We start from the raw sequence: 27,938 nt of genomic DNA on the forward strand, positions 1-27,938 counted from the left end.
TTGTGCATTGCACATTTTCAACCTGCCCACTATTTGGAAAACTTTTCATATATACAAGGCATCATTATGAAATAGTTTGATCCGCAGAAAAAGTGTCCATATTAACATTAGTCTAGTTAATGGAGTACGGCTCACTGCTCATGGGATGCACAGCACTATTGTTAGCAAAAGTAAGTGATGAGCTGTTCTCGCCAATAGGAGTGGTTCGTCACGTGGCACCTGCATGCAGTTGGGCATATGCTTGCAGGAGTTACATCGGCTCACAATAATGCTTTGTTACTGTACAGTATTTAGAGCAAGGACTCATCAACAAAGTTTGTTAGACGCGCACACACATGCCAGACCTTGTTGAGTTGATCTGCCATTCTGTTGGGAAAACCTTGCGACAGGATTCGGAAGTTTTTCACCCTCCCAATTACTCTTTTCACATATATGCGAATGCTTGCAATGTGCCTTGTCTCTGCTTCGTCTTCTTCTGACAGTTGTGGACGCCCATTCATAAACGGGGTAATGTTCAAGTGTAGCGAGCACTGCTTGCACTCATAAGCTGTTATAAATCCCCTGTCAGCCATCACACTGCGCCCAGATCAAAATATGTCAAAGATGCCACATGGCTCTGTTAATGCCTTATATGAGAGCCTTCCGGGTGCAAGATTGGAAACAAACATAACAAACCCATTGGGGCTGCACATTATTAGGCCTTTGGCAGTGTTGTCCATTTTGTAGAGGGAGTATGTTTCCCAGTGAACCCTGGAGGGTGAAAGGGTCTCTATAAATATCTCTGTGCAGTGCATGATGCCGTCAACTGTGTTGCATTCTTTTTCAACGAACACTTGCGGCCGGCACTTGTCACAAACGGAGTTTGGCATCCATGTCGGCACCTGCGTAAAAAGTCCCAAAGGATCATTTTAGCATTTTGGTTAATACATAATTTCACCATCTTCTAGAAATTTCTTGAGCTTTCTTCACTGTGAACTCCGAAGCGCTGGCAGACGACGGACGAAAAGAGGACGTGACACACAGTCCGCTGTGTGTCACGTCCTCTTTTCGTCCGTCGTCTGCCAGCGCTTCAGGTTTCACAATGTCAAACCAACTCGCCCAGCAACACACCCTGCTTTCTTCACACCTGACAAAGCCTGTTGTTCAAGAAATCCAGCCAGGTGATCCATATCCTTGACACTATAGCCATTGACTTTCCTAACCTTTTAAAGGATTTAATTTTTCTGAGAATGTTTTCAAGAAGAGATTACCACAAGACGTTTTGTTGTAAGATAGCGTACATAAGCTTAAAAGAAATGCACTTCCAATCATTTTTATTCACACTCCAGTCACAGAACAACTTTGCGTCTGGCAGAGAATGGCATCCATTCATTTTAATAGGACTAGTTCCTGGATAGGTTCGCTAATGTGCAACATCATAAACAATCTTCCCATATTCACTTCCTTCCCTTTGCTTCACTAGAGAAAAAGTTCTATTCAGCAGTAACATTCAGCTCGAGTTTATATGTTACACATAGGGGCAGTAAACGTGGCGCCGGAGGCCACAAGTGCACTGCTTACCTGTAGGCTAGGTCTGTTCCATCAAGGCCCAGCCGCAGACGCATCAGCAAAAGAATCAGCTGGGTCTTCAAAGGCAAAAGAAACTTCCTGTTCTCACGTTTTGCGTTGGACATCTGCCAGAAGCGTAGCTTCTTGACTTCCGGCTCTAGGAAGAACCAAAAAGCATCGAGCCCTTCGCATGATGGGAAGACTGTAGAACCTCAGCTTTTTTGGTCTTGAGTCAAGGCTTCGTAAGTAAATTCACTTTTTTTGGCTTGAGCTTTCGTGTGTTTAACTTCATTGTACAACGCCGATAAGTAAAGCTTTAGTAGCCTGTTCTTTTGCTGCAATCGAATGCACAATTTTGTTGCTTCAGCTCGTTCTTCCCGCGTCTTTGCTAGCCGTTTTTTAATTGCTTCTACCTCTGCTTTTAAACTGTCCACTTCATTTTGGAGCATTCATAATATGTCCTTTTGCTCAGTAATCTTCACAAGGGCAATTTGGTCATTTTCTTGCCGGAAGACGTAGCTGTGATCTCCAGTTGCACCGTGTGAAGTTGTGCCATCGATGGCAGTGTGGCCAACCTCATCTGTACCGGCAGACTGCTCCACATGTACTGCAGAGGTCTTCTGAGTGGGCTGATTGAAGCAAAAGGGAAATAATATTTATTTGTGAAATAGTGCAGCAGAAAAAGAAAAACCAGGCAGGTTAAGAAAGACAAATAGTAAAAAGCAATCGCACAAAATCAGTAGAAATAAACCAAAATCATGTGATCTATATATCACGGATGCCTAAGGCACGATTACCTTACACTGCTGTTTATAAAATAATAACTGCTCTTTCAAGAAAATGTCTGTAAAAGAGCTACACACAGATTCTGCAGCAGTACTTCGCATATAAGAGGTTCAAGCCGTGACTACTTCGTTACTCAGCCCTATACATTTAAGTTTATTAACTTGATACTAGCAAACCTGTGCAATAAACAAACATAGACATCAAATGCTTATCGGCTTATAGCTAGCTACTATACCGTTATTCCCATTAATGAACATCTCTTCGTCACCTTTTGCGGCTTTAGGGGAAAGACTGTGGGCACTCGGGTCATATAGGTCTTTTTTCCTCCTTCGAAGTGGGCTCCACAGACCCTTTGGCCTGATGTCGGAATAAACCGCGAAAATCTGTAAACAGAATGTACTTACAAGCCGTTTGATATGTTTACTATGACCATTTAAAACAATACCACACGTGGCATTGCTGCAGTAAGTAGGACCTTTACTTTTATTTTGGAGTTTCCGGCCCCGAAGCATGCACATCAGGTACGAAGGACGCTTTAGGTAGTGGAAAGCGCCGGATTAATTTACACCACGTGCAGTTGTTTATCGTGCGTTTTTATATCGCTTTCATTGGATCGGCAGCCGAACGCCAACCACAGCGGCAGTTCGTAAGTAGGTTTTTTCCTGACAGTTCAATAAATAAGACAAGCAATCCAGGAATGTATGGTTGCTCCAGTTATTTTTGTTTGACTAAAAACACCAGCCTAGTTAGCAGCGGCACTACTGTGCATTCACGAGTATGAAAACGTGACAACGTGACAACGTTTGAGACATAACATCTCTGTCGGCTGCCGGCGCAACACTGAACTGAAAGCAAGCAACAGTCACTTGTACTTCGAAACAGCGCGAAGAAACACGGACACCACGAAGAAACGACGCACATGAGCGCTGACTCACAACTGAAATTTATTTCCAAGAAGAGATGCTTAAATAGAAGACATGAGAGGGTAGTTAACAGGGCTGCTGCAGCGATAACCGGCAATCAGTGTGGTCGCGTCACAAAATTTCAAAAACAGGAACGGACCAAGTAAGCGATAAAGAGACAGTGTAAAGAGCCAAAAAAAGGTGGTCAGGTGACAGTAACAAAAACAAGACCAATGAAAAATTACCCAAAAGGGGGGGGGGAGGCGGAATGCGTTAAAACAATTACGGACACAGATGGGCAAATACAAGTGAAGCATAAAAGATGAAAGACGTAAAAGCTTTAAAAACGTGCCCAAAAAGGGGGGTTATAAGCGTTGAAAATTTTTAAGACGCTGCGGAAGATAAAACAAGATAAAGGCACTAACAACAATCGATCATTGAATCATTTGGCTGTAAGTGGCACAAAAGAAACCTGAAGTGTTCATCAAGCCAACCAGAAAATTCAGCTCTTGTTCAGACAAGGAGAGGGATACAGTGCTCACGCATTGTTCACCAGCATGTTGAATTTGGAGGGCTTCGACGATTTCCCTCGTCAACCTATCTCGTCCCCGCCCGATAGTGGTGCCGCGACTAAAGACAGAGGTGCAGATTCTTTCAGAGTCGTCTTCTGTGATTTTTCACTTCTTATAGTGCTTAGCCAGGTGCCCAGAAATGGCTATACTTTTTTACGTTGTTTTGGTGTCCTTGGAGACGGATAATGATGCACCTTCCCGTTTGACCGATGTACCTCTTCCCGCATGACACTGGGATGGAGTAAATTATTTCTGAATCACAGGGAACATATTTTTCAGAGTGTGTCACCCTAAACCCTCGCGTTTCCGGCGGGTTATTCACTTTGGAACAGAGGGCGGAAAGCTTGTTGGGAGCCGAGAAGACGACATCCACACCGGCGCGCTGTGCGACTTTCTTTAGACCATGGCTGATTGCGTGGAGGTAGGGCATTACCACAACATTTCTGCGGTTGTCGTTTAAAGCAGCAGGTCCCACGTGCGACCGGGAGTTCTTGATCATGGAGCCGGCTACGGATACAAGCAGATGCAAAGGGTAGCCTGCTGTTAAAAGGTGATGGTCTGGTTGTGGATGCTGTCCAGGAAGAGATAGATACCCACATGATTTTTGCAAAGCGTTTTGGAAACCCAGTTTTACTATGCCCCGCTTGAAAAGTTTAGTGTGGGCTGACGCGAAGGGCAGGAGTGGCTTTTTGCCTCTAGGTTGGTAAGACCGGAACGTGTGGTTATCTGAAAACCTAAGGTCAGGTCAAGAATCTGATCGACTGATCGTAGGGTGCTTCATGCGTCAAAGGAAGAGGCAAGCATCGGTCGAATAAGCAAAAGGGCCTGCGATACCGCTGAGGTGAAAGATTCCTGGCTGCAATTTAAAAGGACGAGATAGCCTTCAACGTACCGGCAAATTTTTACCACGGTCGTCTCAGGAATCGTGTCATGAAGCTTTCTATCATGTTGGCCTAGAAAACGTTCAATTGGAATGGGCGCTACACAAGACCCAATACCCACACCCTGCTTTTGAATATACTTGTGGTCATTCCAAGTAACGAATGTTGATTTTAGGTAGAAGTCCAAAAGTCGCAAAAAATCACGGACGGAAAGACCGACTTCGTTTCGGAAGCTTATGGCTCCGAAAATATCAATAGCGGTTTCAATGCGCAGCATTAATTCGTTATGCGGCAACGAGTAATATAAATCATTCACGTCTACGGAACAGGCATTTAAGTTACTGCCATGGATAGTGTTTAAATATTCGATGATCTTATCAGATCCGTTGACCACGAATTGGTCGTCAATGGTTATTAACTTAAGCTTGTCCCTAAGAAAAACTGCGTCCGACTTTTGCCTAGATTCATTTTCAGAAACTATAACACGAAATGGGGGCGCGGACTTATGTGTCTTTGCGGAGAAAAACACGTTCCCGATGAGACGACTCGCAGACTGAATTCTATTGGCCCGATTGTCCAATTTTAGTGACTTACAAAGGAGCGCAGCTCGCTTCTTCACCTTGGGAATGTTGACATCGTCTCTTCTATGGAAGACAGTCTGTAGGGCGCTGGTGGCTCTTGAGTTGAACTCACCCACCGGGAGTACCGTGAAGCCGCCTTCCTTGGAGGATTGAACCAGAAACAGGTCCCTGGCTCAAATAAAGGTGACGGTTTGGCGAAGCGGGAACTTCTTGGAGGACGTTTGGCGTCCTTGCAGGACGTCGACGCCTTCGGAAACGCATCTGGCTTTGTCAGAGTCGGCAGCTAGTTGCCCTATCTGTCTCACTAGTTCTACCGCGGACTTTTTGGGCTCGACGGCATATTTGAGACCTAGGCTGAGGAGTCCCCGCACATTTTCCGGTAGGTGAACATCCCATACCGTGTGCACAGGATTCTAAGGTCCCGCTATATTTTTGGGCAGCCACATCCGTAGGATGATGAGGCATCTTTGCCAGAGGAATTCCGCCGTGGTGCCGATGAATTCTGCCGTGGTGCCGATGAGAGAAATCGTCGAAGCCCTCCAAATTCATCATGCGGATGAACAATGCGTGAGCACTGCATCCCTCTCTTTGTCGGAAAAAGAGCTGAGTTTTCTGGGCGGCTTGATGAACACTTCATTTTTCTTTTGTGCCACTTAACGCCAAATGATTCAATGATCCCTTATTGGTAGTGCCTTTATCTTGTTTTATCTTCCGCAACGTCTTAAAACTTTTCATCGCTTATAACCCCTTTTTTGGGCACGTTTTTAAAGCTTTTACGTCTTTCATCTTATATGTTTCCCTTGTATTTTCCCATCTGTGTCCCTCATGGTTTTAACGCATTCTTCTTCCCCACCTTTTGGGTAATTTTTCATTGGTCTTGTTTTTGTTATTGTCACCTGACCACCTTTTTGCGGCTCTTTACACCGTCTTTTTATCGCTTACTTCGTTCGGTCCTGTTTTTGAAATTCTGTGAGGCGACCACACTGATTGCCGGTTATCGCTGGAGCAGCCCTGTTAACCACCCTCTCATGCCTTTTATTTAAGCATCTTTGTTTCAAAATAAATTTCAGCTGTGAGTCAGCGCTCGTGTGTGTCGTTTCTTCGTGGTGTCCGTGTTTCTTCGGGCTGTTTGTAACTACAATGCATTACAAAGTAGACCGGAGCCTTGCTCTTCTGAACTTCATCTCTTGTTCTTCGGGCTGTAATAATTGTTTCACCTCTGACCCAAGTTTTATCTGCTCTCAGGCCGCTTATGCGATTTGCCGGTCCCGCACCCTCTCCTTTTGCATTCGTCACAAGATCCTGCCCTCTGACGTCCTGGCTCTATTCGGCGGGTTCGCTTCCTCGTCCGGCCATGGGATCCGGGTACTGATGCTTCAAAGTACAGAATGGCAGCGACAACGTCGCCTCTACATGGAAGCCCTATTCCTACTGGGTGCGCTCAAGTAATCCGTCGAACTATGCTTGGAAAGAATGCCTTCGAGTCATCGGAACCTTGGCGGAATTCCTCTGGCAAAGATGCCTTATCATCCTGCGGATGTGGCTGCCAAAAAATACAGTGAGACCTTCGAATCCTGTGCTCACGCCAGGGGATGTTCACCTACCGCACAATGTGCGGGGGCTCCTCTGCATAGGTCCCAAATTTGCCGTCGAGCCCAAAACGTCCGCGGTAGAACTTCTCGGACTAGTGAGACAGATAGCGCAACTAGCTGCCGACTTTGACAAAGCCAGATGCGTTTCCGAAGGCGTGGACGTCCTGCAAAGACGCCAAACGTCCTCCAAGAAGTTCCCGCTGCGCCAAACCGTCACCTTTCTTTTAGCCAAGGACCTGTTTCTGGTTCAATCCGACAACGAAGGCGGCTTCACAGTGCTCCCGGCGGGTGACTTCAACTCAAGAACCACCAGCGCCCTTCAGACGGTCTTCCATAGAAGAGACGATACCAACCTTCCCAAGGTGAAGAAGCAAGCTGCGCGCCTTTGTAAGACATTAAAGTTGGACAATATGGCCAGTACAATTCAGTCTGCGAGTCGTCTCAGCGGGAACGTGTTTTTCTCCCCATAGACCCATAAGTCTGGGACCCCGTTTCGTGTTATAGTTTCTGAAAATGGATCTTGGCAAAATTCAGCCGCATTTGTTCTTAGGGACAAGCTGAAGTTAATAACCATTGACGACCCTATCGTGGTCCACGGATCAGATAAGATCATCGAATATTGAAACACTATTCATGGCAGTAAATTAAATGTCTTTTCCGTAGACATAAAAGATTTATATTACTCGTTACTGCATAACGAATTATTGCTGTGCATTGAAGCCGCTATGGATACTTTCGAAGCCATAAGCTTCCAAAACGAAGCCGGTCTTTCCGTCCGTGATTTTTTGCGACTTTTGGACTTCTACCTAAAATCAACATTCGTTACTTGGAATGACTTCAAGTATATTCAAAAGCAGGGTGTGTGTATTGGGTCTTGTGTAGCACCCATTCTAATTGAACTTTTTCTAGGCCAACATGATAGAAAGCTTCATGACACGATTCCCGAGACGGCCGTGGTAAAAATTTTCCGGTACGTTGAAGACTATCTCGTCCTTTTAAATTGCAGCCAGGAATCTTTCACCTCAGCGGTATCGCAGGCCCTTTCCTTATTCGACCAATGCTTGCCTCTCCCTTTGACGCATGAAACACCCAACGATCCGTCGATGAGATTTCTTGACCTGAACCTTAGATTTTCCGATAACCACACCTGCTGGTCTTACCAACCAAGAGAAAAATGCCACTCCTGCCCGTCGCGTCAGCCCACACTTCCGTTCTTTAGAGCATGCTCGATTCTCTCATATTTAAATTCTTTATGTCGGCTTCCCCCCTCCGCCTTGCCCTTATTTATTAACTTCGATAGCTCTGCTAGTTCTATTCGGTCTGGAGGGTTAGACGCCGTCATGCTTTGACGTTTCTTAATAAGATATTTTGTCTACTGAGATAGCTTGCCGGTATCCTGTTGTGATGACCCCCATAATGCGCAGGTCCACACGGGACGGAGAGGCAAAGAGACACCGTTTGGCTCAGTTTAAACAAACAGGTATATTCAATAATTTCACATGATTAAGATTATACATCAGAGGCTGGGGCGTCCGAGCTTACGTGCCGACGACTTCATGGGGGCGATGGAGTGGCTCCGGAGTTGGGCTCGAGCGGTTGCTGGCAGAAGCTGCACGCCGTCGGGCTTCGGCGCTGAAGGCCCTCTTCGCGAACGATGTCGTCCTGAGCGTTTTTCTTCCGTACTGCTTCTCGATTTTTATATCCTCTTCTCCACACCCCCTAGGGTGAGGACGCCCACGCCGGAGGGGAAGGAGGGGGCTAGGGCTTTCACTTGGGCGCACAAACATACCACCGCACTTATTGTCTCGCCCCCCTCACGTGTTGAGTCCGAGGGAAAGAATGTTGTCTTCGCGGTAGCGCATAGCGTCGGCTGTGGTACGGCGCGCTCTGGCCCGCTGACAGTTCCCGCGGGTCACCGGCCTCCATTCTTCATCCATCAACTGACACTCGCTCCTCAAGGTAAGGCGCGCTCTGGATCGCTGACAGTTCCCTTGTCCTGGAATGTGCCCGGGAGGGCCGCACCTGGAACGGCCACGCAAATTGGGGAGGATAAAGCCTGTTTCCCCGCGGCGGCGGCGGCGGGTCCGGTCGTTCTGGTCGTCACTCAAAGAGCATGGCTGGGTAATTGATGATGCCGCTGTCACGGCGGCGGGTCCCTTCGTTCTGGTCGTCACTCAAAGAGCATGGCTGGGTAATTGATGATGCCGCTGTCATCTGGGTCTCCATCTACGCCGCGCCGTCGAACGTGGAACCTCGTAGCACACACAAGGAATGTACCTCGTAGCACACACAAGGAATGTACCTCGTAGCACACACAAGGAATGTACCTCGTAGCACACAAGGAATGTCACACTCGCTCACCCTCCAGAAGAATGTTCTCCGAACATTTGAGTCCCTGCAGCTCCCCTTGTCTTTCTGAATCGCCTCGCACAGTGCGTCCGACAAAACACTTTTCGCTGCACTCAACACCACTGCACAACACCATATGCCTCCGCTGTCATAACTGGCGTCTCCAGGGGCAGCACTGATCTTCTTTTACAGATAAACATGAAACTCAGCACCCAAGCCTCTCCTTTCTAGTCCAAACTGGACGAAATAAATTTACCACAGTTACAAAGGAGCTCCCACTTCTAGCACGATCACGGCACAGACAAAAATATAGATAACGAAAGGAAGTAGGGCAGGTTCTGCATGCGCTCCGCATGCTCTCCTGTGAAGGTGTTACTTAATGACAGAAAGGTTTAACTACTAACTCCGATAACTTAACACATACGCATATAGCAATGTTATGAGCTGCGGCATTACACAATTCTGACCAGTTCACAACTCCGCTCTGTTTACACCATTAGTCCGACTTAGCTTTCCGATTTCGCAGCGGATATCGGCCTTCATGAGTCATACTAAGTAAGTCTGTGACCCTTTGTCTGCTTTGGGACTCGCGAGGGCTCGTGGCAGGAGCCTCTCCTGGCGTTATCTGCGCGGCAACCTCGCGCGCTTCTTCTTCTAGCAATGCATGAAGTAAATCCGGTGGCATTCTGGCCGTCACCTCTGGCGCCTGCCGAACAAATGCAGGAGAGGGCGTTTCTTGCGAACTATCTGCGCGCTCCGCTTCACTTCTGTCCCCATCAAAATCCGCGCTTTCCCTTTCCTCATTTCGTGAATACTGAACCGGTGCCGACTTGAGGCGATTTGCGTGTATCCTTATCAAGCGCCGGTTCACGTCTCGGACTCTGAAGTTTACCGGAGAAAGCTTCTCGACAACCTCGCACGGTCCTCTCCACTTCGTCTGGAACTTACGAGCTAGCCCAATCTGCCTTTGGCAGTTTTCAATGTACACGCTGTCCCCCACATTAAACGGCGCGTCTCTAGCACTGCGATCGTGCACCTCCTTCCTGCGCTTCGCCGCTTTCTTTAAGGCCTCCTTTGCGACGTCCCTCGCCACTTGCAAGCGCGATTCTAGCTCCACCTTATAGTCGTCCAGTGAAGCGTATGGGACACGACGGGGGCCCTCTGGCACTTCACTAGGCTGGTCCGGGTCTCGGCCGTAGAGAAGAAAAAATGGCGATTCGCCCGTGCTCTCGTGTGCTGCGGAATTGTAGGCAAACATTGCATACGGGAGCCACAAGTCCCAGTCCCGCTGGTCGCGCGAAACAAAATGCGACAGGAACCCGGCCACGGTTTGGTTCAGTCGCTCCACCGCGCCGTTGCAAGCCGGATGGTACGGTGTTGTCTGCTTCTTACCGATCTTAAGCAGCTCGCAAACTCTCCTCATTAGCTGCGACACGAAGTTCGTTCACCGATCTGTCAAGAGTTGCCTCGGGGGTCCATGTCGGAGCACGATCTGTTCGACAAATGCTCTTGCAACCGTGTCTGCCTTCTGATCTGGGAGTGCTACCGCTTCCGCGTATTTTGAAAGGTGATCGACGAATACTAAAATGTACTTGTTTCCGGAAGTGGTCGTGGCAATGGGCCCATTATGTCCATACCTGTCCGCTCGAAGGGAGCCGAAACCTCAGGGAACGGCTGAATTGGAGCTGGTCTTCGTCCCTTGGGTGTTTTTCTTTCGAGACAGGAATGACACTTCGCACAGTAGTCTCTAACATCCTGTCGCATGCCACTCCAAAAGTACAAACGCTCCACACGCCTGCGTGTCTTCGCTACGCCAAAATGACCGGCGCATGGCGCATCGTGAAACGCGCGAAGAACCCTTTCTGTCCACGACCGAGGTATGACGACTCTCTCCCAAGCGGTTTTCTCTGGTCTCCCTTTCCTGGTTGGCCTCGTGCGCCGACACAGGGTGCCGTCTTTGCCAATGAAATAACCTAGCTGTTCGGGGTGAGACGGTGCGCCCTCTAAGCTTTCGATTATTCGCTTCAGGTCAGGATCTTTGCACTGCTCTGTGCGTAATTCGGCGGGGTCGACTACGGGGACAAACTCATCTATAGCTGCCACGGCAGCTGTGCGGCTGAGTGCATCAGCATTCAGATGCGTCTTTCCTGACTTGTGCTCAACTTCAAAGCAGTATTCCTGCAGGTGTAGATTCCATCTAGCGAGTCGCGAGCTAGGGTCCCTGACACTCATCACCCATTTCAGAGGATGGCAGTCTGTGACTAGCTTGAATTTGCGGCCGTAAAGGTAGCATCTGAAGTGCTTTTCTGCCCAGACAACGGCGAGGCACTCCCTTTCCGTAGCTCCGTACATTTGCTCTGTGGGGCTCAGCTGTCGGCTAGCAAAAGCAACGGGATGTTCTTTGCCCTCGATAACCTGAGAGAGCACGGCACCAACTGCGAACTTTGACGCATCTGTGGCCATAACGAAGGGCAAATTAAAATCCGGGTGGCGCAACAGCGGTGCACTCATTAGCTTCCTTTTCAGGGCCCCAAAAGCATTCTCCGCGTTTTCGTCCCAGCGAAAGGCGACATTTTTGGCTGTTAAGGCGGTGAGCGGCTTAGCGAGCTTGGCGAACTCCTCTATGTGCCTTCGGTAGTAACCGATCAGGCCGAGAAACTGCCGGACCTGGCGGACGCTAGTCGGGGATGGAAAATCTGAGACACACCTTAGTTTCTCAGGGTCCGGTCGCACGCCGTCAGCTGAAACAACGTGCCCGAGGTATTTCACCTCGCTTTTGAGGAATTGGCATATAGAGGGCTTCAGCTTGAGACCCGCTCCTCTTAGTCGCACCAAAACCTGCTCAATATCGCGCAAATGGTTCTCAAAACTGTCACTGTATATGTTAATGTCATCCATATACACGAAGCACAGCCTCCCCAGAAGACCTGCTAGGATAACATCAGCGGTTCTCTGCCAGACAGCAGGGCTGTTGGCCAGACCCATCGGCATTCTTTTCCATTCATAGTGCCCTGAGGGCGTGTTGAATGCCGTTTTCTCGGCATCTGCCGGATCCATTGCTATCTGCCAGAATCCCGCCGCCATGTCCACTACCGTGAAGTACCTGGCAGAGCCCAGCTGAGAAAGCGTCTCCTGTATATTGGGGATGGGGTATGGATCGATGCGAGTTACGGCATTTAGTTTGCGGTAGTCCACTACCAATCGATACGAGCCATCTGGCTTTTCCACCAATAGTGCTGCTGCTCCCCAGGGTGACTTGGAGTGTTCGACAATGCCGCGATCAATCAGGTCCTGCACCTGCCGCTCCATCTCCTCACGTTGGGAGTAAGGAATCCTGTACGCACGCTGGTAAACGGGCGATGAAGTGCCGGTTTCTATCCTGTGCTTTATAACGCCACAGCAGCCCAAATCCAGGTTGGACGCGGCGAATACCTCCGAGTAGTCGTTCAGCAAACCAGCCAGAGCCTCCCTCTCCCTGGATTTTACGTGAGAAAGATCGAACGACACCTTTGGAGCAGCCGAAGGACTAGCATGCTCTACAGTTGCGAGTACCGTATCGGTGGGCTCACGTTTCTCTATCGCAGAGGTGAAGAAAGCCAATGTTTTGTTCTTGGGAAGGCTCAGTGGCTGCTGGCTACAGTTAACCACCCGTAGGGGCACTCTGTGGGCGTCATTAACTGTCACGAGGCACGCGGCTGCCTTCAGGCCATTGCTGAGAGAGTCGACCGGCTCAAGCACTCCCACGGCGCCGCTCTCTACATCTGAAGGCACAAACGCGTACAAAATGTGCTCTGACCAAGGAAGGACGACCGCCTCATCGACCAGCCTGACGGCAACCCGCGAATATACCTTCTCCAATGATCCCACTGTTTGACGGGTGTCAATATCGGTAATGCGAATCTCAGCCCCTCTCCTGTTCAAAAACGGAACTTTTGAGCCGCCCGCATTAACCTCTTCCTCAGAGAATGAGACTACTACCTTCCCTTTTCTCAAAAAATCCTGCCCTAATATACCTGACACTCCGTTTGGCAGAGACACCGTGTCCGGGCATACGTAGCAGGGGTGCTCCAATGCAATTCCGCCGAGAGAGAAGTGTAACCGGTAGAGTCCACTTATGCCAAGAGGATCCCCCGTTATGCCTACAAATTTGGTTGTCATACCACCAGACGCTTCCAACACCTCGCGGTCCCCCTTCCTTTGAAGCGTGTTAAAACTGCTCTCCTTAAGCAATGTCACCTTTGACCCCGTATCTATACACAATTCCATACAACAACCATTTAACTTGCAACTCACAACAGGGCATGCCTCGTCGGCCACACAAACTACCACCACCTCATCATCTACTGCTCCCTCCCCACGCTCCTCAGGCTGGGGAGGACTATCTAGTTTTTTGTCTCGGTATCTGGAGCCCCGCTGTAGGCTTGCTTAGGGCGTGTCTCGCCTGCTTCTCTTTGTGGCTCCCCACGGCGCACGTTTTGGCAGAACCTGGCGATGTGTCCGCGACCCTGGCAAGCGAAGCATACGATTTCTTCAAAATCTCGCATACCGCGCCTGTAGCTTTGTGGCGGTCTCCGGTTTCCAGCGAATGGGCGCTGTTGAGCGCGCGCTTCAACCTGGCGTTCCACCTGCTGAGATAGCAGCTTTTCTAAGCGATCTAACCGCTCTGTCAAGAGAGCAACCTCAGGGTTGAGCACCGCTCTCTCTATGACGCGTACTCTCGCTGCGGCTGTCGTTAACGCCTCATTTCGTTCCTCATCCAATGCGGCCTCCACGGCTTGGTCGAAATTGCTCGGCTTGCGCGAGAGCACGAACCGGCGCACGGGGTCTTGCAGACCAGCCACGAACAAAGCGGTCATTTCCTCTTTAAGTATATCCTCCGCGTATTTCTTCTTTAGCTGGTCTCCTTCCTGCTGCCTGCTTAACGTATCGCGCGCTAAGCGCTGAAGCCGCGACGCAAACGTTCGCACGTACTCCCCTACCATCTGTCCGGCGTCACGGAACCTCTGTACCCGCACGTGACGTGGTTCAGTGTCGAAATGCTCAAACGCGAGCTTCTTAAATTCCGCAAATGATTTTGTGGATTTTACTTTTTCGTCTCGCCATGCAAAATCATGAGCAGCTCCTGCCATCTTACTCCTCGCCATTCCCAGCATTTGAGCATCGGACCATCCCCCCATTTTCCCAATCTCTTCTAGCATGGAAAAGAAATCGCAGATTGGAACCCCTGTCTTATCTCCCGTAAACGTCGAATGACGCTTCCTAATGCCAGCATGCTTGCTCTGAGCGACGGCTGTGGAGTGGGAGCTCCCTCAGATAAAGACATTTTTTTTTTCAAGCCCTCCGGTGCCTCAAGCCTCTCAACTGGGGGTAAAAGTCCCACAATCAGTCCCGTGATTCCCTTTTGATTACAATTTTGAAGTCATGAATGTTGCAGCATTCAGAGGACATTTGCTTTTGAGACCCCACTTCTGACACCAGTGTGATGACCCCCATAATGCGCAGGTCCACACGGGACGGAGAGGCAAAGAGACACCGTTTGGCTCAGTTTAAACAAACAGGTATATTCAATAATTTCACATGATTAAGATTATACATCAGAGGCTGGGGCGTCCGAGCTTACGTGCCGACGACTTCATGGGGGCGATGGAGTGGCTCCGGAGTTGGGCTCGAGCGGTTGCTGGCAGAAGCTGCACGCCGTCGGGCTTCGGCGCTGAAGGCCCTCTTCGCGAACGATGTCGTCCTGAGCGTTTTTCTTCCGTACTGCTTCTCGATTTTTATATCCTCTTCTCCACACCCCCTAGGGTGAGGTCGCCCACGCCGGAGGGGAAGGAGGGGGGCTAGGGCTTTCACTTGGGCGCACAAACATACCACCGCACTTATTGTCTCGCCCCCCTCACGTGTTGAGTCCGAGGGAAAGAATGTTGTCTTCGCGGTAGCGCATAGCGTCGGCTGTGGTACGGCGCGCTCTGGCCCGCTGACAGTTCCCGCAGGTCACCGGCCTCCATTCTTCATCCATCAACTGACACTCGCTCCTCAAGGTAAGGCGCGCTCTGGATCGCTGACAGTTCCCTTGTCCTGGAATGTGCCCGGGAGGGCCGCACCTGGAACGGCCACGCAAATTGGGGAGGATAAAGCCTGTTTCCCCGCGGCGGCGGCGGCGGGTCCGGTCGTTCTGGTCGTCACTCAAAGAGCATGGCTGGGTAATTGATGATGCCGCTGTCACGGCGGCGGGTCCCTTCGTTCTGGTCGTCACTCAAAGAGCATGGCTGGGTAATTGATGATGCCGCTGTCATCTGGGTCTCCGTCTACGCCGCGCCGTCGAACGTGGAGCCTCGTAGCACACACAAGGAATGTACCTCGTAGCACACACAAGGAATGTACCTCGTAGCACACACAAGGAATGTACCTCGTAGCACACAAGGAATGTCACACTGTTGAACTGTCCTACCGCCTACTTCTACTCCGCGCTCCGTAATGATAGCGGTGAGATTATCTTTCATTGATTGAATATTAAGATCGCCTTTTCAGTCAAAGCGGAATATCTGTTTTCTAGCAAAATTCTTGATTCATCCACTTTTCCTCTTACCGCTACCTCGTTAATGGACTTCCTCTTGACTGGCTTCTTCCCTACCCTCTTCAGATCTAGGCTAATTCGAGATCTTACCATTCTGTGGTCGCTACAACGCACCTTTACGGGGACCTCCACATCCTGCACGTTGCCAGGGCGAGCGCATAGTATGAAGGGTATTTCACTTTTACTCTCAGCATGGGGGCTCTTCCACGTCCACTTGCTGTTCTCTTGTTTGCGGAAGAAGGTATTCATGACCCATAAGTTATTTCTATCAGCGAAGTCTACCAAGAACTCTTTCCTGCTATACCTAGGGCCTATGCCATATTACATAGCTGAGAATAGTTCATTTCGAGAAGCAGCTTCTAATGAGAAGTGCAGGGAAACAAAACAGATAACAGCGTTCTGCTGGACTGCTCAGCTTCTGTACTGTGCCTGCGGAAGGGACACAGTTATAAAGCGTTTTAAGCTCGCATTTTTACTGCTGTTATCATTCCAGCGATATCGTACTCAGCGACAGAGCAGCAGCGAGTATGAGAAAATTCTTCAGCCGTCATAGAAGTAGTCTATATGTCAATAGACTTCTTATAGAGTCTGTTGCCTGGCTTTAGATATTTCCTTTTTCTATTCAGTCTGTTGATAAAGGATAGAGAAAAGTCTTCTAAAATTGTGTCGACATTAATCAATATACGTTAATCTATAACCTCTCTGTGGAATTTCTATTCCCTATAGACTATTGAGTTGAGTTGAGGTGTTGAATGCTTCAGGTGGGATTAGCCTTGCTTATTCTGCCGGCAACTGCTCCACTGTAGCGTCCCTTCTATGTTAATATTATCCTAAAACCTGTTGCATCTACTCCGCTATGCGCACAGTTTCTTATAATAGCACACAATCCTCTCCCGCAGTCACCATCTATGCACACAACCACAACACACAGTCCACATCACAGTCAACTCCAGAAGTCACCATCTATGCACATATTCAGTCACAGTAGAACATAGTTCATTGTTGTGCCACAATCCATGCACACATTCACTCACAGTATAACGTAGTCCACTCAAGAAGGCGCCATCTACGCGCACATTCAATCACAGTAGGCCACAGTCCGTTCCTGCTGTCACCATTTAGAAAAAAGATCAGTGTCCTGCAGAAATGTTAAAAGAACTGTAGAAGAACTGAGGATTGGGCGAGTTGGTTGTGATCCATCGCATTAAGAACCCGCGCTAAAAACACACACCTAGGACGAGACGAGACACACGAAGGCGCTGAACTTACAACTGAATTTTATTCCACAGTAAGAAGTCAATTTATACAATACACACACACGTGTAAGCCTGTCCAATCAAACACAGATGCGCTGTAATCACCCACATGCGATAACCCCCCCCCACCAAAAAAGCACATTAAACAAATTTGCAAGGCACGTGCGCTATTATCAATCCGGCTACCCACAATGAAGCAAGCTCATTTCTCTGCTTGACAAGCTAATCAATGTTTTGCTCACACATTCATCGCCCTTTCTGAGAAATTGGAATGCCTCAGCTATCTCCCTTGTTCATTGGTCATCATGTACGAACAGTACAGTTTTATCCACAAAAAACAGAGTACAATTACACGCAATGCAGTGTTGTGATACATTTCTATTTTCTTTCCTGCTGATGGAATTGGCATGCTCTGTGAGGCGAACACTGATGCACCGCCCGGTCTGGCAGATGTATATACGCCCGCAGGACAAAAGAATTAGATATAGTTCAGTAGCGTGGCTTTTTGGGCTTGTTGGTACATAGTTCCAATACACTGTGTAGCGCAGCAAAAGACGAGGACACAAGAGACGAGAGACGAACACCACGAGCGCTAACTTCCAACAAATTTTATTCTCCTGAAGCATCACATTTATACACCAGAAAACAGTAATCACACGTGCGAACAGTATCGATTTCTTAGAAAAACGAGCTCTTTATCTGAGAGGAGAATGGAAGGTGTGCTAACACACGAGCATCCTGACCTATTTATCTTTTCGGCTTCAATGATTTCGCGCGTTAATCTTTCTCTACTTTTTCCTATCACAAGACTTTTATCAAAGAAAGGCTTACAGGATTTTGACTTGCATGCGAGAATGTGGTCAACTAGCGATCCACCTTGCCCGTTTCTGACGTTGCGAGCGTGTTCCATTAGGCGCTCGTTCAGACATCTCCCCGTCTGGCCGATATAGTGTTTCCCGCATGACAAGGGAATTTGATATACAACACCTTCATCGCACGTGACGTAGGGCTTCTGGTGCCTAGTTGCGCATCCGCGCGCTTTGTTGGTGTTGGTTTTTCCCAGTTTGCACAACGTTGCAAGTTTTTTCGGCGCCGAGAACACGACGGTCGCATTCGCTCGTTGACCAATTCTTTTTAAATTGTGGGAAATCTTGTGTAGATACGGTAATACAACAAGGTTTTTTCGTTCATGAGGAACTGGGTTTGGAGAACATTGATTGTCTGGTTTCATTCTCTTAACAAGTTTTTCCGCAACGGAAACTTGAACATGGGAGGGGTATCCGGCATTAGTAAGCCTATTGGACTGCTCTTGAAAACTATCGGTCATCATGTGCGGACAAGATTTCTGGAGAGCATTCCGAAAACATAAATTGACAATACCTCTTTTTATCAGTTTTGAATGAGCGGAGTGATATGGCAGCATCGGCTTGTTGCTTCGCGGCTGGTAGGCCCAGCATATGTGATGAGCGTCTAATGGAGTTATCGATGGGCAATTCGCATGTTAAAACAAGCGGTTTAAAATGTTCTGTCATGGTAGTTAAAATGCTATGAGCCTTTGACTCAAGTGAGCCTTGGTCACACTTAACAAGAATAAAAAAGTCATCAACAAATCTAAAGACCTTGATTACGTCCAAGCTGTCAAGGCGGCTGGAAACAGCCTTGTCAAGTTTTGCTAAAAACAGATTACTCAGAATTGGCGCTATGCACGACCCGATGCATATCCCTTCATTCTGAAGGTAGGGTTTTCCTTCCCAGTTAATGAACGTTGACTGCAAGTAAATAGCTAAAATTTCTAAAAAACTGCTCGCCGACACACCCGCCGCATTCTGGAAAGCAACACATCCGAACTCATCTATGCACTCCTCTACACAGCACAGCACCTTGTCGTTCGGCAGCGAGTAATATATATCCTGAACATCCACTGAAAATGCAACCATGCTATTATCAAAGCGCGACCGAACAAAGTCTAAAATTTCGTCAGATTTGCAGTCCTCAAAGCCAGGATCTTCCAAGCTACCCCTCAAGCGCGTCGAGTCCTTCATCAAGGAACAGGACCTGGTCGTGCTGCCTGCTGACAAAGAAGGTGGCTTTGCGATTCTATCCTGTGAACTTTACAAATCCAAGGCTGACAAAGCCGTGTCGTCTGTATTTAACTGCCGCAACAAAGTAGTGATGTCAAAAGTAAAAGCTAAAGCGAAGAAGCTATGCAACAAGTTAAACCTTACCAAGCTGGCTAAAGAAATAGGCGATGCACGAAAAGATTTTTTAGACGTCTTTTTCAGTGCAAAAACCCATAAACCAGAAAAACCATTCAGGGTGATCATCTCTGAAACTGGCACATGGCAAAAAACGGTTTCAATGTACTTACAAAGCAAACTTAACCTTTTACCACTTGACGACCCCTTTATGGTTAAGAAATCTGACGAAATTTTAGACTTTGTTCGGTCGCGCTTTGATAATAGCATGGTTGCATTTTCAGTGGATGTTCAGGATATATATTACTCGCTGCCGAACGACAAGGTGCTGTGCTGTGTAGAGGAGTGCATAGATGAGTTCGGATGTGTTGCTTTCCAGAATGCGGCGGGTGTGTCGGCGAGCAGTTTTTAGAAATTTTAGCTATTTACTTGCAGTCAACGTTCATTAACTGGGAAGGAAAACCCTACCTTCAGAAAGAAGGGATATGCATCGGGTCGTGCATAGCGCCAATTCTGAGTAATCTGTTTTTAGCAAAACTTGACAAGGCTGTTTCCAGCCGCCTTGACAGCTTGGACGTAATCAAGGTCTTTAGATTTGTTGATGACTTTTTTATTCTTGTTAAGTGTGACCAAGGCTCACTTGAGTCAAAGGCTCATAGCATTTTAACTACCATGACAGAACATTTTAAACCGCTTGTTTTAACATGCGAATTGCCCATCGATAACTCCATTAGATTTTTAGATATTAACTTCACCTTTCACGCTCATCACATATGCTGGGCCTACCAGCCGCGAAGCAACAAGCCGATGATGCCATATCACTCCGCTCATTCAAAACTGATAAAAAGAGGTATTGTCAATTTATGTTTTCGGAATGCTCTCCAGAAATCTTGTCCGCACATGATGACCGATAGTTTTCAAGAGCAGTCCAATAGGCTTACTAATGCCGGATACCCCTCCCATGTTCAAGTTTCCGTTGCGGAAAAACTTGTTAAGAGAATGAAACCAGACAATCAATGTTCTCCAAACCCAGTTCCTCATGAACGAAAAAACCTTGTTGTATTACCGTATCTACACAAGATTTCCCACAATTTAAAAAGAATTGGTCAACGAGCGAATGCGACCGTCGTGTTCTCGGCGCCGAAAGAACTTGCAACGTTGTGCAAACTGGGAAAAACCAACACCAACAAAGCGCGCGGATGCGCAACTAGGCACCAGAAGCCCTACGTCACGTGCGATGAAGGTGTTGTATATCAAATTCCCTTGTCATGCGGGAAACACTATATCGGCCAGACGGGGAGATGTCTGAACGAGCGCCTAATGGAACACGCTCGCAACGTCAGAAACGGGCAAGGTGGATCGCTAGTTGACCACATTCTCGCATGCAAGTCAAAATCCTGTAAGCCTTTCTTTGATAAAAGTCTTGTGATAGGAAAAAGTAGAGAAAGGTTAACGCGCGAAATCATTGAAGCCGAAAAGATAAATAGGTCAGGATGCTCGTGTGTTAGCACACCTTCCATTCTCCTCTCAGATAAAGAGCTCGTTTTTCTAAGAAATCGATACTGTTCGCACGTGTGATTACTGTTTTCTGGTGTATAAATGTGATGCTTCAGGAGAATAAAATTTGTTGGAAGTTAGCGCTCGTGGTGTTCGTCTCTCGTCTCTTGTGTCCTCGTCTTTTGCTGCGCTACACAGTGTATTAGAATTAGATATACCACGCCTTTCTTACTAGTAACAAACTTGTTCCCATGCTTGATATTGCACTGTTTCCTACTAACCTTCCCCTCACATTTTCTCTGTACTTCAGCCCCTGTTTTTCCCAGTTTATTGGGAGCAGAAAAAACCATGCTTACACCATATCTGGCTCCTACTTTTTTAAGCCGCTAACAAATTCCGTTCCTTAGTTAGCTATTTATGTGAAAAGAGGTTGCGCGCCATGCAAGCAGATAAAGAGGGATTTTTTGTTGTGCTCTCTGAGAATGCGTTTTGTAAGAAAGCACATGATGTGGTGCTAAAGAATTTCAGAGCCGTTAAAGCCAATCCATATCGCACCAAGCGGAAGGCAGTGGCTTTACTTCAGAGTTTTAGTCTCGAGGGTTTGGCAAGAAAGGTGAAGGCGGCCGAATCTTCAGTGCTAGAAATATTCTTCACAGCCAAAACCCATAAACCAAACGTACCATTCAGAACTATCGTGTCTGAGCATAACTCGTGGCAGATAATTGTTTCCTCCTTCCCTTCCAAGCACCTTTCGGCCCTTAAGGTTAATGACCCGTTCCTTATTCCCAACTCGGAAGCCCTTGCAAACTTCCTCCAGAAGGAGAATCCTGCCTCGTGTCTGGGTTTTAGTATTGATGTTGTTGATTTGTTCTATTCGCTTCCACATGTTCAACTTATGTAGTATGCTCTGGAGTGCATCACGGATGGCAATGATGAATGCGGTTTTCAAAACAGTTGTGGCGTTAGCACTGCATCCTTCATGGAACTGTTAGATTTTTATCTTAACAACACGTATGTAGAGTAGGACCGTAAGGTTTGTTTGTAAAAATCTGGGGTCTGCGTAGGTTCCTGAGTAGCCCCCATTCTTAGTAACATTTTTCTAGGCAGGGTTGACAGATTAGTTGAGGAAGAGCTAGCCGGAAGTAACACTCGCATTTTCCGCTATGTCGACGATTTTTTTATACTAGGCAAGTCTCCATTCCCGGGAATTTCACACGTCCTGGATGTTTTATCCCGCAATGGGCCAGGACTGTAATTTACGCATGAAGTGCCTCATCAAAGATACTTGCAGTTTCTGGATTTGAAATTAATTTTTGACCCTGAGCATGTCTGTTGGGAGTACTCCCCTCAGAGCGAGAAACCATTGCTCAACTACAGTTCTTTCCATTCTGAAATTGTGAAAACTGGCATTGTTAAGAACCGCATCGGTATGGCATTGAAGAAATATTGCCCCCATAGAATGGGATCCAGCCTCAACTCACAGGTCAGCAGGTGCAGGAATGCGGGTTACCCGGATGCTCTTATCGTGTCCTGTGCGGAAAAACTGTCTAAAACGCTGAAGGCATCCGGGCCCCCCTCTGAACATAGCTCTGGTCCAAAAGTAGGTAAGTTGGCGGTTATGCCGTACATCCACGCCCTGTCTCACCGGCTTAAAAGAGTAGAAGCCCGATATGGTGTAAGCATTGTTTTTTCTGCTCCCAATAACCTGCGGAAATTAGGGGCTGCAGTACAGAGAACATGTGAGGGGAAGGTTAGTAAAAAACAATGCAATATCAAGCATGGGAACAAGTTTGTTACTTATAAGAAAGGCGTGTGTATATCTTATTCTTTTGTCCTGTGGGCGTATATACATCGGCCAGACCGGGCGGTGTATCAATGTTCTCCTCACAGAGTATGCAAATTCCATCAGCAGGAAAGAAAATAGAAATGTATCACAACACTGCATTGCGTGTAATTGCACTCCGTTTTTTGTGGATACAACCGTACTGTTCGTACATGATGACCAATGCACAAGGGAGATAGCTGAGGCATTCCACATTATCAGAAAGGGCAATGAATGTGTGAGCAAAACATCGATTAGCTTGTCAAGCAGAGAAATTAGCCTGCTTCATTGTGGGTAGTGGGATTGATGATAGCGCACGTGCCTTGGAAATTTGTTTATTGTGTTTTTGTTTTTGTTTTTTGGCCGGAGGGTGCGTTTATCGCATGTGGGTGATTACAGCGCGTTTGTGTTGACTGGACAACCTTACACGTGTGTGTGTATTGTATAACTTGACTTATTACTAACGAATAAAATTCAGTTGTAATTTCAGCGCCTTCGTGTGACTCGTCTCGTCCTCTGTGTGTATTTTTAGTGCTGGTTCTTAATGCGATGGCTGTTAAAAGAAGGCGTGCAGCCTCCCTTCTGCATGTCTGGTTTCCACTCGGGTAGACAATGTCCAGAACTGCACTGTGAAGGGTTGCTGTCTTCTTGAAAAAAGCGAACATCACATACCTTTCCGCGTTGTACTCTGGGCAGTACATAATATAATGTTCGATATCTCCGCACACACCAAATAAAGAACATAGCGGAGACGATGCTACGCCCGTATTATGCATCCAGGCAGGAGTGCGAGCAGAGGCCGTGCGAATTCGATGCAGTAGAGTCGCCTGTGATCTTCTCAGTCAATTCTTCACATATGGCTTGTGGGGCGCACTCCACAGGGTACTGAAATGATCGATTACCGTTTTCCTGTAGAGACTTTTTCCACCTTCAGGTACTTTTTTGATGAATTCCTTGACAGAGCTTTATAGGCGAGAATGTCTGCCACCTCATTGGCGTTGACTATTATGTGAGAGGGCACCCATTGGAAATAGAGAGTAAAGCCTCTGTTGTGCAGATTCTGCACCAAGCGCAAAGAGCTTATACACAAGACATCAGTAGGGAATCCGCGCTCTAACCTATGAAGGGCAAATTGTGAATCAGTTAGGATGACAACAGATTGAGCCGGACAAGCCCCTAGTTTCCGTAAAGCCGCCTCAATGGCAACACTTTCGGCCGTTGTGGAGGATAGGACAGCAGTAAAGCGTACAGACCGTTTACAGTCCAAAGAAGGAACGTAAAAAGCCGCTGCGCTAGCTTGTTTGACCTTGTCCACAGAACCATTCTCAAAAATTTGAAGATGGTGGGCATACTCTGTTTCCAAACGTTAAAGTGCGAGCGAACGCAAGGCTGCCAAAGGAGAGCTGCGCTTTGCGCTCACATGGGGTATTGCTACTTTCCTGCCGAGGGTCGGAAAAGACCAGGGGGGTTTCAACCGTTTCCTTTGCCTTCGGACATTAAGGCCTAAAGAACTAAGAGTATTAAGGGCCAAGCAAGCCTTCGACTCATAACTTTTGCAGAGCCGGTGGAGACGGTATCGCCCAGCTACCGTTCGTCCTAGGCGGCCAAGATGCATTTGTAGTATCTGAGAAGCAGCAAGGCTAAGAGATTTCGATAGAGACTCATGAAGTATACTGCCTTATTCGCAGCCGCCTGAGGAACTCCTATGGCTCTTCTCAGGCCCTTTCTGTGGAAAACTTCGAAACGTACAAGCTGTGACGCCGAGGGGGAATTGAAAGGTAATTGATATATTATGCGATTGACCACCAGCGCTTCAAGAAGTTTGACCATTGAGGAAGGATGGTTTCCTCATTGCTCACGTGAAATTCTACGGTTCACAATGAGACTCGAAGATATAGGTGAAACAATCGCATCGACAGCTTTTCGCCGCTGTAGACGGGAGTCAATAATGACGCCCAGGAAACGCGTGTGGTTGAATTGACGGATGCAAGAGTGACCGAGGTCTATCTTCAACCGCGCTTGACGTCTTCCTACACCTGGAAACAGAGCAAAGCCGGAGTTTTCCACTGATAGAGACAATCCCACACCTTGAGGGTAAGCTTGTCCAGAAAGTAAAGCCTGTCGAGCTATCAGGGCTAATAGCTTGTGTTGGTAGCCAGTAATCCAAATACAGATGCCTTCAGCATATATTGACATACGCACTTGCCTGCAATTTTATTGCAACGTATCGGGAGGGCCAGCCTATTGGACGTTAAACGGTGTGGGGAAAAAACGCTTCCTTGAGGCACACCTCGTGATAGAACCCTTTCGGTGCTTAAAGTACCCCCTAACCGTACACGAACCGCACGATCACTTATAAACTTGCAAACGAATCTTAACAGATGACCCTATATGCCCATGCCTTGCAAATTGTATGGAATTGATCTCTGAAGCACGTTGTCGTAAGCTTTTGCAACGTCAAGAAAAATGGCTAAGGTGGAAAAGCCGAAAGCTCTCTGGTGTTCGACGTGACACACCAAGTCTAAGACGCTATCTTGGGCACTAAAACCTCGGCGGAATCCTGCCATACATGTTGGCAGTGCCTTGCTGTCCTTAAGCCAACACAATAAGGTTTAATTTATTAGCTTCTCTATCAACTTAGCTACACAGGAGGTCAATGACACAGGCCGATTCGAGGCAAGGTCCGTCATGTCTTTGCCAGGCTTCAGTACTGGAACTACATGTGCAACCTTCAATGACGGAGAAACATCGCCAGTCTCCTAAACTCGATTGATGAAGTTTAGGAGCTCCTTCCTGACTTCCAAGGCCAGATTACTGAGCATTTGATTGGTGATGCCGTCGGGACCGGGTGCACACCGGCGCCGCAGGCCACTGAGCGCAGTCTGAAGCTCATGAAGCATAAATGGAACGTCCACGATAGACCTTGAAGAAGCAGATGGTGCATATAAATCCATTGCAGAATTAGCACGTACGAGTGCGTCTGCAAATTCCTCTGCCAAGCACGCGAAAGGTTTTTCCTTGCGTATTGCAAGAGCTTCAAAAGGCTTCGAAGGGCGAGTTTCCTCAGCAAGGCTGCCAATAACTCGCAATATTCTCGTCATCGGTGAGAACACAGTCAAACTAGCGCAAAATGAGTCCCATTGCTACCTGTATAGCTTGTTCGTGTGCCGTCCAATGGCAGAATTCACCCTATTGAAGATCGTCTTCAGTTCCCTGTCGTGCTTCCGCATGAGTTGGGGCTCCGTCCTTCTTCTCGCTGCGCAAAGGTTCCTGAATTTTAAATCCGGGGCCGGAAAATGATCACATTGCTTGACCGCCGTAGTTGCTGGCAGCTCAATAGAAATCATTTTGCAAATAACAACACCAGAAACACGTTCTAGGTGCTCTCCGTACTTGTCCCAGTTGACCACAATGCTAATTTTAGGATCACGCATACGATAGTCCGCCGCAAACACGGAATTCGGATAGTTATCACTTCCCATGCGGTGCGGTCAGGCGCTGTTGACCAACTAACGCGGACGTCAGGTGAATGCAGTGTCAGGTCTATAGCTGTCGCTGAGGCTGGTGGCCGGAAGAGAGTGGGGCTTCCGTCATTGGCGACACACAGGTCCAAACTGTCGATAACGTCTACAAGTTTGCGTCCACGGTAATCCGTGTTCCTCTCCCCCCAGATGGCATGATGGGCTTTGAAATCACCGCAGATGATTCGAGGAGCTGGGCAGCGGTCGCAGAGTTGCTGTAGAAACAAATCCAATGCTACCTGCTTCCGTGGGGACACGTACGCGGATACAATAGAATAGGTTCGAAAGCCGAGCTGTATTCTCACAGCCGCTACCTCAATGTCATCCGTGCAAAGATCGGCAACGCTTAGAGAAACATGTGGAATTTTCCCTCTTATGTAAAGCGCGACACTTCCTGCAGGAAATGACTTTATGCTGCAGTCTTTATGGGTGACATATCCAGTCAAACATCTCCCGCTTAGCAGGCCAGCTTCTGACAGGGCCAATACTGGAACGCAAGTATCTTTCAAGAGTAGTTTTAGTTCAGCCTACCGACTTAAAATCCCAGCGCAGTTCCATTGCAATATAAACGGCACTTTTCTGTGAATACTAGATCCACGAGGTTTAACCCTATTCATATTAGATCACAAGGAAGTTCGCTGCGAAGGTGGTAATTAGGGACTAAAAAGAAAGCACCAGCTGTAGGAAGTTTTTCAAGTAACCAGGCGCCATCGTTGGAACATATGAACGCAGGGTCTCAAGCAAAGCAAAACATAAAGGTCAGACACACCATGATTTTTGAGCTCCTTATTTTACGCAACACTCTCACTCCCAACATCGACAAAAGATGCCGACTGGGACAAATTCTTGGCTGCACAAGCTGGTTTCTTTGTCATTGTGCATATGAGAGGCCCCTTTGCCGTCGAGTCTTGTTGTGATCCGGTCGCTTGGGAACATGGACACTTTTTGCTGGAGGTCGAACAACCGACCCGCACACAATAGACCTTGGCGTCTTGCTGGACTCGGGTCTGTTAAGGACATTGTTGGGTAACGCAAAAACAACAGACTGCAACACTGCGAACTCGTCTAACCCTGGAACAGGCAGGCGTCTCAGACGGTTCGGTTTTGGGACTAGCAATCAAGGATATTCGAAAGAGCAGAGCGCTCACATGAAAGGGGCAGCCTCCAAAACCCGCTGGATGATCACCATCGGAATTGGCGCACGCAAAATCGGCCTTAAAGGTTTTAAAGTTGTGGTCGCTTCCGCACCGCTTACAGCGTCGATCCTTTGTGCAAACTTTGGCCACGTGCCCAAACCGTTGGCATGTAAAACACTGTGGAGGAGCTTCAGTGAAATCGGCAACTGCGTGTATTGTGAATCCCAGATCAATTTTTTCGGGGCGCTCTGAGTTGGGAGCGAATGTCAGCACGATAGAGTTGGCAGATTTCGCAGCCCATTCTTTTTCTGGAGACTCCACACGACGCACGAGTCGTTTCACGCGCAGAACACCTTGTGGTTTTAGATAATCAAGTAGGTCGCGTTCTGAATGTCACTTTGGTACACCAATAATAACACAGGTGTTCTTCATGTAGGAATGAGGCAACCGCACGTTAACTTTGTTGCCAAAAATCTGAGAGCTCTGCAGGAGCTTGTCAACCTGCTCTTCCGTCGAGACATCCAGCTGAAGAGCCCCGTGCATGGTGAACCGACTTCGAATCGGAGCTGATCCCAGCACTGATTGAATGGCCGCGAAACGTAAGATGGGATTCTTCTCTCTTAAATCAACCCCCTTTACTGTGGGCTCAACCACTACCGGGATCCCTACCGTTCATTGCTTGCGATGACTCACCAACTTGAAGCCCTCGTTATCCACATCAGCCAT

General features: G+C 47.9%; 1 pseudogene; it reads right to left on the reverse strand.

Annotated features, from left to right (window-relative positions):
• Positions 1–290: 290 nt before the first annotated feature.
• LOC144123679 (uncharacterized) lies at positions 291–27,938 on the reverse strand (annotated as a pseudogene).

The sequence above is a fragment of the Amblyomma americanum genome, chromosome 3 (assembly GCF_052857255.1).
Source record: "Amblyomma americanum isolate KBUSLIRL-KWMA chromosome 3, ASM5285725v1, whole genome shotgun sequence".
Taxonomy (NCBI): Eukaryota; Metazoa; Arthropoda; class Arachnida; order Ixodida; family Ixodidae; genus Amblyomma; species Amblyomma americanum.